We start from the raw sequence: 16,113 nt of genomic DNA, 5'->3' as shown, positions 1-16,113 counted from the left end.
GGAAAGGAAAGGAAAGGAAAGGAAAGGAAAGGAAAGGAAAAGAGAAGAGAAGAGAAGAGAAGAGAAGAGAAGAGAAGAGAAGAGAAGAGAAAAGAAAAGAAAAGAAAAGAAAAGAAAAGAAAAGAAAAGAAAAGAAAAGAAAAGAAAAGAAAAGAAAAGAACCCTATTGCTGCTTTAACCTCTGGCTTACAGGTTTAGAGGTTCAAGGCAGGAACATGGCAAAATCTATGTGGGCATGGTGCAAGAGGAGCTGAGAGTTCTACAACTTCATCTGAAGGCTGCTAGCAGAATACTGGCTTCCAGGCAGCTAGGACTAAATTATTAAAGCCCACTCCCATAGTGACATACCTACTCCAACAAGGCCACACCATTGCCACTCCCTGGGCCAAGCATATACAAACCACCACTGGGTGGCATCACTCTGGCTTGGATCCTGTCCTGTAGAGATAAAGAAAGGAGCTGAGCAATATCATGCATGCATGCACTTTGTGCTTTGTGACTGTGGATGCAAATTGAACAGCTTCCTCAAGCTTCTACTGTTGTGACTTTCTGACTGTGGCAGACTAAACCATTGAGCTGGGTGTGGGGCAGAATAAACTTTCTCCCATAGGTTGCTTTTTTTCAAGGTATTTTATCACAGAAACATGAAAAAAATCTAAGATAATATCTCTTTTGGGGAAGTCAGTGGGACTCGGTGCCTGTGGGGCATCTCATAAACATAGCCTAGATTTGAAGTAGACTATGTTCAAATGACAAGGCCAGCTCTGAGATAGAAATGATTGGGTAGACTCTTGTGCCCATCTGGTTCACTCTTCTAGGAGCCTTTAAAAAAAACTGGTGAAAAGCCCACTTACTGCACCATAATTATTCTGGCTGATAAGAAGAACAAAGAGAACACTGTCTCTGCAGATTTGGCAACCCTAGAGAAGGGGCTTTGAGCTGGATTTACTCCAGCAGCCCAAGGCTGCTAAAGGTTCGGATCATTAAGAGTTTATGGCCTCGTGGAGTTATTTTAAGCCTGTTCCATTCCTCTAGTGCTAGTCTCAACTTCAAGCTCACACAGATTATTTTACTCTAACAATCTGGTTTGTGGTGAACAAAAGAGAAACTGCTCCTTTCGAGGAAGGGAAGCCTGGATCTGAAAGATAGAGTTTCAGAGGAGAGGGATTGCTGACCCCAATGAGCTGCCCATACAGCCATCATTGCCATCGCCACCACAGGTAGCTGTTTTCAGGCAGCTCACTCAATAGAATAGGCTTATAAGGAATTAAAAACTAAAAGAAAAGGAAAGGAAGGGGCAGGGGAGGGGGGGGGAGGGGGGGGAGGGGAGGGGAGGGAAGGGAAGGGAAGGGAAGGGAAGGGAAGGGAAGGGAAGAGAAGAGAAGAGAAGAGAAGAGAAGAGAAGAGAAGAGAAGAGAAGAGAAGAGAAGAGAAGAGAAGAGAAGAGAAGAGAAGAGAAGAGAAGAGAAGAGAAGAGAAGAGAAGAGAAGAGAAGAGAGAAGAGAAGAGAAGAGAAGAGAGAAGAGAACCCTATTGCTGTTCTAACCAAAGCAGAATGTACCAAGCAAATATACTGGAGAGAGATAGAACACCTCTAGGATATAGCTGTTTGCTCTAGAAGCCAAGGAAATTCAAGTGCTAAATGTGAGCTGAGCTATTCAATGCCAGAAAGTCACTATTGCTTAGGCACAGCATGCTAGAATCTTAGAAATGTCTTTAGCTGTTTCATTTTAAGTGTGTAGGGCAAGCAGTTATCTTGTGAAAAAGCATAGTACTTCTATCAATGATTGTTCCTAGGTAATTTCAAATCTAAGTGGAAGGGCTTATGATATTTATTGTAGGTCAGGGAAAAGGCCATGTGACTAGTGATATTTTAGCACTGACCTGACAATATTGAAAGTAGCAGTGACATGATCAGTCATGGGAAGTGTACTGCAGTCAGAAGGAAGGTGGCATAATTAAGAAACTCATGGTAGACCACTATCAAAGAGGAACCTAGTACTATAGCAATGATGTAATGAATGAGGCTGGGTAGAAAGATTTGAGATTGAAGAGGGCCAAACAATGTAGTGCCTAAGATGGAAAGAAACCTGGAAGGTTTTTCTGCAGGTGACACACATGATGTCATTTACGTTTTTCAATAGTTACTTTTTTGAGAATTTCATATATGAGTACTATATTTACATCATTTCCATCCCATACTTTCTCCTTCCTGACTCTTCGTGTGCCCCAAGTTCCTCTCAACCTTGTGACCTCTTTGTCTTTAATTATCACTGTTATGTATATATTCTTTCAGCTACTTGGAGAACAAACTATATGGATACAGAAGGAGCAAAAGTGGGGATTATGGCAACCCAGGCAAGAGAATGTGATTATTTCAGCAGGGAGTTCATGGTAGAGAGATGAGCAGTGATGATCTAATTTAGATGCTCAAACTGCCATTGTTAATATGTTGGCTGTGTATAATGTAAAGAAAAAAAGGTCAATGTCAACAGACAACTAAAACTTACTATGGAAATCTAACTTTGTCCATCTGACCATCTCTCCTTTCCCTAATTTTCCTCCATCCTCTCAGCTTTTTGCTTCTGTGAAATTGAATGTGGGTTTCACATATAAGAACATGAAACATTTATCTTTCTGTATCTGTTTTATTTCACGTGGAATAAAAATCTCCAGTTCTATTTATATTGTCATAGATGACAGAACTTCATCCTTTTATGGATAAAGACTATTTCTTTATATATACCATAGTTTTTTTTATCCACTTTTTTTTGTTGGATGACAATCCATTTGCTTTTTATATTTTGGCCGCTAAATGATAGTCAAATGGTAAAAATTAAAAATCTCAAATTTTCTATTTTCAATTTACCCTGTCAATTTACCCTGTTGGTTTGTGTATATAGATTTGGCACAAGCTTGTGAGATTATATAACTTTAAGTTCCAAATACATAGTTCAGTCCTCATGCCTGACCACTGAAACTTAGTGGATTTCTGTGATGCTACTTTTCCCAAGGCTGAAAATAAGTACCTGATAAAAGCAACTTGAGAATTTATTTTGGCTTACGGTTGAGGAGTACAGACAATTGTGACAGGAAAAACATACAAAAAATGAGGCAGTGGGGCAAATTACATCCATAGTAAGGAAGCAGAGAGAGGGAAGTAGTGGTACCCAGCTCAGTTATATTCAGTCTGGGACCGCAGCCCACGAATTGATGACATTGATAAATAGGGTAGGTCATCCCACCTAAATCAATGCAACCTGGAAACTTCCTCACAGACAGGCCCAAAAGTTTGTTTCCATTGTGATGCTAAATCCCACCAACTTGACAACCAAGATTAGTCATCCAGGGTGCTCTATTGGATGAATTTGGTTTGATTTTAGTTCATGAGAAATGCTAGCTATATTGAAAAGGTAAAGAGAAAAATATATTGCATATTTATGTACTCCCAAAATTAATAAATAAACTATTATAGGCTCAGTTAAGTATTTTTGTATTCTTTTCCTTTATTTAGTTTTCTTTCCATAAGTAGTCCGTGTCTTGAAGATGACTGTGGCTTTTCTTCTAGTTTTACTGAATGTGAATATGTAATTTTGAATGGATCCCTAAACATTAGCCAATGTTGCTTTATATGTTCTTACCCTTTGTATCAATAATTTAATATTAACTATGTTTGTAAGTTGGATCCATACCCATACAGTATGATTTTAACATTTTTATATAAGATACTGTAGTGCCAGAGAAATGTTAATGATCCCCAAGAAAACAGACAGGAGCTGATCTGATGCATCTCACAGCGGGGTCTACTATGGTCATGCAGGACAGTTTGGTGATGGTGAAACCCTGAATGTTTATCTAGGCAAGACTTTATATTAAGCAGCAAGCAAGGAGTATGTGTGCAAGCATCTAATTGGAAAGCTGCTGTGGCCTTTAAACATAATTGGCTGGTGCTGGGAGTCACATCATAAACTTAATTCCTGCTCCCCTCTGCATTGGTGGTCGTTATGCAGGGGGTTGGCTTGTAACCTGGGGTGCAGGTTTGTTGGGAGAATAGCCTGGAGACACTGGTCTTGTTGAGGGTGTAACTTGGAGACACTGGTCTTGTTTAGGCATTAGCCTAGAGACGGGAGCTAGGCTTGGGTTTTGTTAGGGGTATCTTGGAAACTAATGCTAGGTACCAGCCTGTTAATTTACCTGAGTTCAAACTTAGGTCAGGTTCTCTAAAATGGGGTCTGAACTTAAAAGTTTTGGCATCTCAGTACCTCACTTTTTAAATGTGTTCTCTGCTGCAGAATATTTTATCATACTGTGAACCTCCAGATTGTGTTATTTATTGAAAAAAAATACTTTTTTACTTTTTACTTGTGTGGCTCAGCCATTACCACACACCTTTAATACCTCTGGCTAGAATACAGACACGCCCTTAGCACACACCTTTAATCCCAAGCAATAAAGATAAAGTTAATTTGTAGAAGGAAGCACCTAAATTTGAAAGTGGTGTATAATTGAGTAGCAGACAAAGTGACAGACAAATCAGAGAAAGATTTAACTGACTAGGATATGCCTAACTCTCCTCTTACAAGAAGAGAGAGAAAAGAGAAGTGACTTAGAAGAGGAGGAGAGAGAGAGAGAGAGAGAGAGAGAGAGAGAGAGAGAGAGAGAGAGAGAGAGAGAGAGAGTTCTAGGCCTAGATTGGATTGTATGGAGGCTAGAAGCTTCCAGGATTAGGCCTAGGTTAGCAGACTGAGTCAGTAAGGCAGAAACAATTATTTCAAGCAAATAAAAGATACTTGAAATTTTCTCTCATTGATGATTTCTTAAGCTCACTTAAACTTCACACTATTTAAAAACATGTCTAAGAAGATCAGAATGTCAAATCTGAGGAGTTGAATGTTACTGGTTTTGCTCAGATTCTTGAGCCATGTTCATGGAAGATTATAGAAGAGTAGCATACATGTGTTAAGACAAACTTTGTATTTAAAGGGCTAAATGGTCTTCAAAATTCACATCTCTTTCTGGTTGGACAAGCTTTTCATTTTTTTTTGTTAAGTTTTTTTCCCAAACCAAAAGAATGAAGTCAGGAGAATCTAAACTGAATATAGTTTATCTTTTCTCAATTCCCTTTTTACCTAAATGTCAAATAAAACACATTTTCAGCCACAGGCTTTCCCCTGTCTGTCTTGATGGATCTTTACCCATCAGTGATGGAGTGAAACTTAGGCCTTTACTAGCAATCAGGTTGGAATTATCCTTATAATAGATGTCATATGTAGCAAGAAACTCTCACCTAATATAGTCAAAGCCAAGCTACCTTGCAGGTCAATGGCAAAAGATAAAAGAGCAGCTAGCCAATCCCTGCGTTTCCAAGTTGGTCTCCAGGACCTCACTGTTGTAAAGTTGGAGAAGGAGCGTGCAATGTAAGGAGAGCTCATATTATAAGTCAGTAAAAACATTCACAATTTGGCCATAATGTGGTCTTTTTTTTCTTCGAATATATTCCAAGATTTTCTATTTTAAGCAGTGCTTTTGTATCATTTTTATAGGGCCACTTCTACAGGCTTGTCAGTTTCTTGGATCTGCCAAAAACAGAAAACAAAATTGAAGCATCACTGAATATTCCCATTTAAGTCAGGTTAAAGCCTGTTCTATACATATACAATTTCATTGAGTGGTATAAACTTTGAGTCTTATTAGTTTTTGTGTGTGATGTTTTTATTTGCAAGTTTCTCATGATAAATTTTATAAAAGTAAAAAAATATATGCCAAATTATAATGGAGATATAGCCTCTCCACTATCAATTACATCCCCAGAAATCACTGTGTGACTGTTAGCCACAAACAGTTGCTCTGTTTAGCTAGTCTAAAAACAGAATAGTTTAAATTTTTCTTTCTTCAAATGAGTAGTTTACTACTGACACATAATGTTTTGGTATATATATATATATATATATATATATATATATATATATATATATGCATGCCTGTCATTCTATCCTAATAACTCAAAGCTGGCTTTTCCCTGCCATGCACAATGCTTTTTCTGGAAAATTTTTAATCAAATGTAATGACTTTGGGATGCCAACAAACCATAACCAACCACCTCAAGCTAACATCTCTGTTTTTCCCATCTTGATGGGCTCTATTCTCTCAAACCATGTGCCAAATGAATAATTCTTTATTCCCTGGCCTCCTCTTCTCTGAGGAGGATGAAAGGGGGGCAGAGGAGCAGAGAGGGAGGGATTAGAAGGAGAACAGGGAGGGGCAGCTGCGATCTGGATGAAAAGTAAATAAATTAACAAGATCTTTCCTGCCCTAACTTGTTTTGTGAAACAGGTATTTGGTCATAGTGATGAAAATGCAGCTAATTTGGTATTTTCTAAGTGATTCTATTATCATTTAAAAAGTACAAATATATTTTTGGATTATAAACAATAATTTCCATAGGTATTGTATTGATTAATAACAGAAAATGTAAAACAAATAGACTAACTTTGAAAATCTTTTAAAATGTTCATGTGTTTATCATAGTATAGTGAAATATATAAATAAAATATAACTTTTATATTAACTCTATCATTTCAGTAATATTGTTTAAGAGGAAACTCTATCTTTTAAATAACAAGGATTATGTATATTTAAGGTCTATAATGTGATGTTTTTAAATATTCACATTATATATGGATAAATCAAACTGATACATCTTCACACACATTTTCGTGACAAGAACACTTAGATTTTATTCATAGAATTTTCAAATACTCAGTTCACTGCTGTTAATCGTAGTCACCATATTGTACAGCAGATCTCTTGAGAGGCAACTTTTTTCAGTGAATCAGTTTGATAAAACAATGTTCAGTGAATGATAGAACAGGTGGTATAGAGCAAAAAAACTGAAGATGATATGCAAATGAGGACTACTTGGAAAACACTGGTTTAAACAAATGTTTTGTTTCTTTTGAAGAATTCTGAAGAATTGAATTTTAGAACCAGTTTGAATATCATTTAAAGATATTGATAAACAGCATGAACGATTTATCTAAAGAGAATAAAACTAAGAATGAGGCATACACTAAAAAATGTTATGTGTCTATTGTGGAAGTAGACAAGAGAATGACCATGAGACCTCTACCATACACAAAGAACTGCAGGCATACCAGTTATTATCCAATACCAAATAGTCCTGAAAGTAACATAATACAGACTGAGCAGAATATATGTATTTGTATATGCATATGCATATGTATGTACCAACAATGAAAAAAAACTATGAATTTGAAAGAGTGCAAGTGAGGATATAGGTTGTATGTGGCATATTTAACACAATGAAGACCAACAGGGTGTTAATTGGAGGTACTCAGCAGATTCAGTTTTGAACAGAGCTCAATGTAAACTTCACTTGGCATTAATCTAAAGCAAACAATATATGACAATTCCACAGAGCACCGTTGGACAAGGAAATAAAAATAATTACTATTTACCATACTCATCTGTTAGGGTAAATATAGTCTTATTACCATGCAACAAAAATAAATTACAATAAAAAAATTTGTAAAACCATCATAATTCCTGATTTTAAATGTTTGTATTTATCAGGTCACCCTTATTACTTGTTCTTTATAAATAAATATCTATTGTGGTTATCAAATAAATATGAATTATAAGCTTTTTGCATTATTTTATGTTCTGAGGTCCTGTATAGAGATTTTTTATTACATATTTTCTTTATTTACATTTTTTTATTTTTATTAACATTTTTTTAAATTTATTATATGTTAGTACACTGTAACTGTCTTCAGACACTCCAGAAGAGGGAGTCAGATTTCATTAAGGATGGTTTGAGCCACCATGTGGTTGCTGGGATTTGAACTCTGTACCTTTGGAAGAGCAGTCTGGTGCTCTTACCCGCTGAGCCATCTCACCAGCCCTTTATTTACATTTTAAATGTTATCCCCTTTCCTAGTTTCCCCTCCCCAAACCCCCTATCCTTTTCCCCCTCCCCCTGCTCACCAACCCACCCACTCCTGCTTCCTGGCCCTGGCATTCCCCTGTACTGGGGCATAGAACCTTCACAGGACCAAGTGCTTCTCCTCCCATTGATGTCCAACTAGGCCATCCTCTGCTGCATATGCAGCTAGAGCCATGAGTCTCTCCATGAGTTTTCTTTGATTGTTGGTTTAGTCCCAGGGATCTCTGGGGGTACTGTATAGAGATTTGTTTAAGTAAGACAGCTTTGTCAGTGAACAAATCTGAAAACTATAGGGGTAAGGAAGTAGCCAATTGTAATGGTGTATTTGAATTTTGAGTATACTAAATAAGAGAAACATCCTGTATCATATTTAGCCATTTATATCTCAAATAGGGTACAGTAACAACTACAAATGCCCAATTGTCACCTACAAAGTTGCATTTTTTTTTTATTCCTGCTGCAAGTGTCCCACATATCAGTTGAGCATCTGTCGTCCCACACTATATTCACTCTAGATCAAGACAATAGAACCAAGTCTAGTTGGAATACGGGTACTATATAGAGGAGAAAATAAGAATATGACACCGTGGGTTTTCTGGTGTCTGAAAGCAACACTTGGCATCTTTTTTCTATTTCATTGACCAAGCTGACTCAGGGAGATGTTACACTCTACCCACCTTTGACTCCCGGAAGTGACCACACTACCAGCTCCCCTCCTGCCTTCCCTTGAATCCTTGGGAAAAAGATACAGATACACAGTTGTTCAAACTGAATTTGCCTTTTTCACACAATTGCTAGAAGCTGCTATCTCCCACATGAAAAACTCACCCTTATCTATACTCTAAGCTCCATACCTCCCACCTGCCCTAAACTTCAGTAGCTAGTCCCATCTAGCCACTGCCAAACGTCCTTGACCACCAGTCTGTGGGGGGGGGCACAGGCCCCAGCTCTCCCCAAGACCTAGAATGACTCCATATGCCAAGAGAGGGAGTGTCTCAATGACTAACTAAGGTCAAAGCTTTATCCACCATGGTAAGGTCAGAGAGAGTACCTTACAAATTATAGTTAAAGAACCTGATGTGATTGTTTTCCATTTTCCCCTCCCAGACATCCAATGGCTCTAGGTGACTCCCTCCTAGTTTATTCTCCCTATCCTCCATCCCACAGCCCCGCCCCCTTCATGGCTTTTACAAACATGGTAAGGGTCTGGGGGGGGGAGGTGAAGGGGTATCAACAAGAAGCCACATGTACACTATATAGAGGGGGACATGGAATCCAAGTCACATTTCCTCCCTCCCAGATAAATCTTCCCAATTTAAAGAACTGTGTGCCACCTTCCTGGCCCACTTCTATGCTGATCAGACTTGATGATAACCTTCCCTCACTATTAATAAAGGTATAAAAAAAACCTAGGCCATGTCCCATCGTTATCAGCCATATATGATCACACTCACTCATCCCTGACAGCTTCCAGCTAGCAATGCCTTAGTTGACAATATTTCCACAACTGGGACCTTATTTTTTTATTATTATGTATCCCCTCCCCACTAAAGAATTTCATCAGCTGACCCATATCAACCTAAAAGGGCTACAATTTCAATTCTCCAGTACCCCCCACAAAACACCTTAAATGTATTCTCACAACCTGCTCCTCATGTGCCTCCTTAATCCGTACCTTCTCTGTACAGCATTTGGGCACTAACCCTAGAGGCCTTAAGGCCAATGGCCTGGCAGATTGATGTTACCCATATTCGATCATTTGGTAGGCAAAAATTTGTATTCGTTACTGTAAGTACCCGTTCCCCTTTCGCGTAGACCATGGCACAGATCAATGAAAGTTCCCAACTAATTAGTTATGTACTCTCCACTTTACTATACAGGGGTTCCTCTTTAAATCAAAGTCAATAATGGACCAGCTTGCAGGAGCCACCAATTCTAAAACTTCTTCAAGACTTGGAAAATTACCCACTATACTGGTTTCCCCCACAACCTTCAGGGTATCATTGAAAGAACATATCAAACACTTAAAAACAATTAATTAAGGCTCCCTACCAACAAACACTTCATTAAACCTGGCATTATTCACACTTCATGTGTGAAATGCCGATTCTACCTAGGATGAATGTCCCATTGTCTGTCACTGAAGCTATTACATATACCACCCATTCTGGTCAAGTGAAAGGACCCACTTAATGGGTGTCGGAGGACCCCTATTAATGGTAGGTGTTAGCATTCTGTCTAAACTCCACCTTACAGTTACCTGGCAATGGCCAGGTGGGCCTGACCCACTATAAAAGGGGCTGCTTGCCCCTTCTTCTCTCTCTTGCCTTCTTGCCTCTTGCTCCCTTGATCCCCCTCTCTCCGCATTCCCTTCCCACCTCTCTCCACATGATCATGGACTGCCTCTACTTCTTTACTCTTTCCCTCTCTCTGCCTTTCTCTGCTCCTTAACTCTCCTCCCCATGCCCTAAATAAACTCTGTTCTATACTATACTGTGGCTGGTCCCTCATGGGGAAGGGATGCCTTGGCATGGGTCTGGCAAGGCACCCCCTTCCCCCATACCTCACCCCACACCCATAGAACATATATTTATCTTTTTATAAACACATCAGTAGGAATAGATTTTGTTTCTTTCCACAGGACCAGCCTAGCCTATTTGGGTCCCTGTCAGGAATGTCTGATACCACCCCAATGACCAAAAAGATGGCCTGTGTCTAGCTGCTGAATCAAAGACAGAGAAGGCAGAGGAGATGCAACCTCTAATGAAACAAGATCTGGAAGGACATTCATGACCTGGTGGCTGCTGCCTGGGCCATGTGCCCTCCATAGGCTTCCCTTCTCCATATTCTAATCTTTGCTGGTCCTCCATCATCTTTCGTTCTAATTCTGCTACTGCCCAGCCTCTTTCCAATACCCACAACTAGAGATTCTTTACTAAGGAGAAATGCAATGAACATAACAGAATCATAGGAACCCAGGACTACCCACTCAAAGGATGCCAGACCAGGACTGAGATTTCTCTACACCCCAATTCCTACTACCCCCAGCCCCTTTCTCTGATTTCCTTACTACAACACAGGTGACTGCCTCCAAGAGGCCTCCAAATATGGAGGTTACATACATTGGGGATGCCAAATAGAATCCTCCAGTCGTGACAGCACCATGCTTGCCAACCTAAACTCATTTCATCTTTCCATTCACAATCCCTGGGACAAATGGGAGTCGTGGGTAAGCTCTAACCTAATGGATTTGCTAAACACCCTGTAGCTGACCTACAGATCTCCTGCCAGCTTGTCCTTACCTCCAGATCTGTCTTTACCCATATTAACATTCTTCAACAGGAAAATCAAACTCAGAAGGCGATCCAAAGCACCTTTCCTGGCTACAGTACACCCAATATATAACCAACCTCCTTTCCATAGCCATCCACCCTGACTCCTCTCATTGCTTCTTCTGTATTTCTCTTTCCCAGCTTCTATTGACTGCTGTTCCCCTTAACATCTTGATTCATGAATCCCATAGGTCCTTACCCACAAGGAAGTTACAAAACATTTCTCTCTTCAACCTACCCTATCTCTTCAAGATCCCATCCTACATGTTCCCTTAATATCACTGTCACCAAGTGGGCTAACCACCTCCACCCCGTCAACACCACCCGCAGTCTTCTTTGGTACAGTAACACTATGGTTTCCTGTATTAAACCTTCTTTCCAAGGCTTATGTACCCTCATAATGACTGTCCCCCAGGTTTATCTCTATGAGCCTGAAGAACTTGCCTTACACATGGGAAGAGACCAAGAGAAAAGAGAGATTTTCATGCCTATACTTGTCTCACCATCTTGCTGAGTACCATGAGAACCCCAGAAACATCCCTCCTCCGAGGACAGGATATGACTGGATATGACTACTAAACAGGGAGGGACTTGCATTGTGTTGGGGAAGTAATGTTGTTTGAATGTTACCGAATCTGGGCTGGTAGAACAGGACATTCAAATGCTCACAGATCTCCAATGGGATTTCTAGGCACACTATGTATGCAAGACCCACACCACCCACATGGTACTCAAACCCCCTTGTAGCTTGGCTTCTTCCCGTTGTTGGCACCATACTGGACATAAGAGCCTTCTTCTTCCTGACACTCTGCCTCCACCAGTTTCTAAAATGGCAGATAAATAAGTTTGCCCAAATCACTGTCAATTGGGTTTTGGTTCAATATCAAACTGTTTCCAACTTAGAAGCCTTGGACTATGATGACATCTCCCTTTTATAAAATAAAACAGGGGCAGCTGTCCTGGAGCAAGAGCAAGATTGAGACGTGCCCCAAACCCTGCAAATTGCATCCTGAGACCAGTAGGAGTTAGGTTTCTTCTCAGCCTATGTGTTGAGGGCAGTCTGGTAGTCTGTGGCCAGATTACAGGTTCAAATTCCTCTCTCCTGATAAGAACCTGCCCAGCAGGCTCTTGGAATCCCTATTTATGTAAATGAAGGATACCCAGGCCTCTGCCCTAACCAATAATGCACTCCCGCCTTGGAAATCCCTACCCATACCCCAAGATCGATACATCCCTTTGTTCACCCCAAATAAAGTTGAGCTGCCTCACTAAAGCTGACTCTGGAAGTCAATCTTTTTCAGTACTCATGGTCATCTGAACACTGCCCCCTGCTTCTGCTCACTTTGTCCTCCTGGGTCAGTGGCCAACAGCCCCCAGGAGAAGAGAGGGCCACAGAAGTTCATCAGTCAGACTAAGGGAAGGCTCATGAATGGGCCTTGGGGTTAGGGGACTCCTAATGTTCAGAACAATACCACTAATGTTGCACTTCTGGTAAGAACCATGATGAGTTTTTAAATAGCCACGGTGCCCTTAAGGGCCAAAGTTAATTAGAAATCAACTACTAACTGGGATGCAGGTTAACTCATCTAATGTAAAACTGAGGACACCTAATAAACTAGGCCAATAAATCCCTTGCCATCAGCTGACCAAATTCATAGACTGAAGTCTAGAGGCTGGCTCCTTCAGATGCATTCCATGGCCACAGCAGTATTTCCTGACATCACCTAGTCTCAACACTCCAGGTTTCATTAGCAGCATTCATAATTAAAGAAGCCTGTATTTAACTGACAATTTGTAAATTGTATCAATGGAGTATGCCTGTGCTTTCCTAACTAGTATTAACCAAATTTTGTATACATAAAACCAAAAACTTTTTACAAGGCCTTGGTAACTTGTCTGTGCAACAGGAAAAAAAAAGAACAAAGGCTATGTCTATATTCTTCTATTTCTAGTACCCCACAAAGTCCCTAACACATAGCTAATATACAGGAAGTATTTTGAATAAATGAATGAATGAATGAATGAATGAATAAAAAGAAATGAATTTCTTTAACACTAAGAACAAGTCACAAGTGACTATACCTGTTATTCCCTCATCTATTTCACCCTAGCCATTCACACTGGACAACTAACATTGAACTTTACCAAAGTTTGGAAAGGGTGGTTGTAGTAGGAAGGTGGCTGGCCAGCCAAGCAAATCCAGATTCTTTGGCCCCAAAGTTGCCTTTAAGAATACAAACTATCATGCAATCCTGGAGAAGACAGCTCTTGGGGAAAATGTTTTCCTACCATGTGCCTCACATGTTTCCAAACACAATCTCCACAGGCCCCATTTTTTTTCTAATGCAATTTGTGCTCTTTGTCTAAACAAGGCAGTCTTAAAAGGGCACCACTCTTTATTAAAGATTTTGGTCTTGATTTCTAGCCATCAATGGAATTAACCACATTTTGGCCTTGCAGAGGTTGCATTCCTGATTCTCCCTGCCATCTCACTTGTAAAGGCAGAGGAGGGAAGCAGGGTGCCAGAGAGAAGGCATCAGCTTGGTGTCTATGGCATAACCACTAGGGAAATTCCATTCTTTGCAAAATCCACATGTCCTTCTTGTAGGCTCTGTGGCTGTGCCCCACAACCATGGACAGAGGCCATACAGCTGTGTGCCCTTTGGCTCCTTCGTCTACCTTTGTCAAAAGTAGAAAGGAGGTAATGTTCATGGGAATAGAGACTTTGTCCTTTAAAATGTTATTCCCTAAGCACTTGATGGGATGGACATTTTCTCTGGATGCACTAGTTTCTAGCACACATGCTCTTCTGCCATTGCGAGGAGGTGGTTGAGCTGTGCACCATGGCTATGGTAGTCTTCCACTAAAGCAGAAGCTTGCAGTTCTTGCTTAGCTATGGCATCTTTTTTGTTTTATTGATTTAATTTTATAAACTTCGATATATAAGTGTGAATAAATAGAAGCATGATGCAGCAGAATTAGCTAGACCTAAAGTCTACCCAACTCAATGAACTTCTACTAATTTAGAATAGACATTCAGAACAGAAGGTGTTTTTTTCCAATTTTTTTTTTAAAGACAGCATGTCTTCTAACTCGGGGTGGCCACAAACTTACTATGAACCAGAGGATGCTCATGAATTTCTGATCCGCCTTTTTCTATATCCCATGTGCTGGTATTACAAGTGTATGGCAACCTACCAAGTTTATGTGGTACTTGGGACTGAACCCAGGATTTCGTGCATATCAGGCAAACACTCCACCAACTGAGCTATATTCCTAGCCTATGTCATATTTTCTTCAAAAAAAAAAAGAGAAAGAGTGTATATGAGAAATTAAAGTATAGATACTCTGAGCAAAGTAGGGGAACAGACCTTTGACAGATTTGACTCTCTGTATCTGCTTTTGAGAGCTCTCTATGAGTTAGGCAGAGTACAAAGACACTGCCCCTGACTATAAGATCCAAGATCAACCTTGTGCATCATACCGTGTTCAAAATCTGGCACAGAAGAGAACCACCACAGTCATGAATCCATTGAGCTGCAGGTCCCAGCAAATGTTGCTCTTTACATGCGTTCTCCCATGGCAGTTGTGTCTTCCCTCATACATGCACTTAAATGGGTGGAATGCTTTGGGATTGACTTTGTTAGGAGCTTGCAGTAGCTGCAGTATAAAGAAGAGCTCAGTGGTGAATGGTTCAATGGGCAACTAACTCAGTTCCATGGATGCGAAGGCAAGGCTGATCAATTTGTTTGTTTATTACAGTGCTATTATTTAGTGTTTGCCTGTGTCAAGCTAGCTTCTAAGAGACATTTTGAAACCACATGACTGGCATATCTTTGTTTTAATTTAATTAATTTTTTTTTTTTACTTATTCACTTTACATCCTGCTCACTGGCACCCTCCTGTTTACACCCTCCCCAAATCCTTCCCTCCTCCCCCTACCCCCTTTCCTCTGGGCATGTGGGGGCCCCTGTGTATCCCACCCCACCACCCTGGTACTTTAAGTCTCTGTAAGGCTAGGTGCTTCCTCTCCCACTGAGGCCAGACAAGGCAGAGGACTGGCATATCTTTAGTTTCCTGAGGTCTCGGTACTGTCTCACAAAGTCTGTAGCATGTCTCTCAGCGAAGATTAGATACCAACAAGTTGAAGCTTGGCTCTGACCATCAGATCAGAGTTTGTGTTTAATCTCTCAATGAGATTTTTGTTTTAAACATGAAAGCCAAAGTTAAACAACGCAAAGAGCAAGATTCATCTTTCAATAAAGATGCATTATTAATTTTGAAGGTATATGCAACAGACCACATTGGAGCCTGTGACTTTGCAACCAAAATAAATCACAAACCTTTTCATGTCAAATTAATATTGTTCTAGCTAGTTCACAATGTTACTTGTCATCATGACTTCATTGAGAGTGCCCACTAGACTCTCTTAAACAGTGCATCTGTTCAGCACAGATGGTCTTTTGTCACAAATTATTTTTGAGATAGGGTCTCTTCATATGTCCCTGGCTCTCCTGTGTGCCTTTCTCCCAGCCTTGAGCAGGTTAAATAGACCTTCTTTGCCACAGTTGGATCTTAATGACCTAGGTGGAGTCTTCTGCAATTTCCTACAGGAGTAGACTTCCCACTGAGCTTGCTTTGCAACATAATCCAGCTGAGAGGACCCAGCAATACCTCTTCTGGGCATATACCCAGAAGATCTTCCAACTGGTAATAAGGACACACGCTCCACTATGTTCATAGCAGCATTANTTANAATAGCCAGAAGCTGGAAAGAACCCAGATGGGCCCTCAATAGAGGAATGGATACAGAAA

Source organism: Mus pahari, chromosome X (assembly GCF_900095145.1).
Source record: "Mus pahari chromosome X, PAHARI_EIJ_v1.1, whole genome shotgun sequence".
Classification (NCBI taxonomy): domain Eukaryota; kingdom Metazoa; phylum Chordata; class Mammalia; order Rodentia; family Muridae; genus Mus; species Mus pahari.
This window is presented reverse-complemented; position numbering follows the sequence as displayed.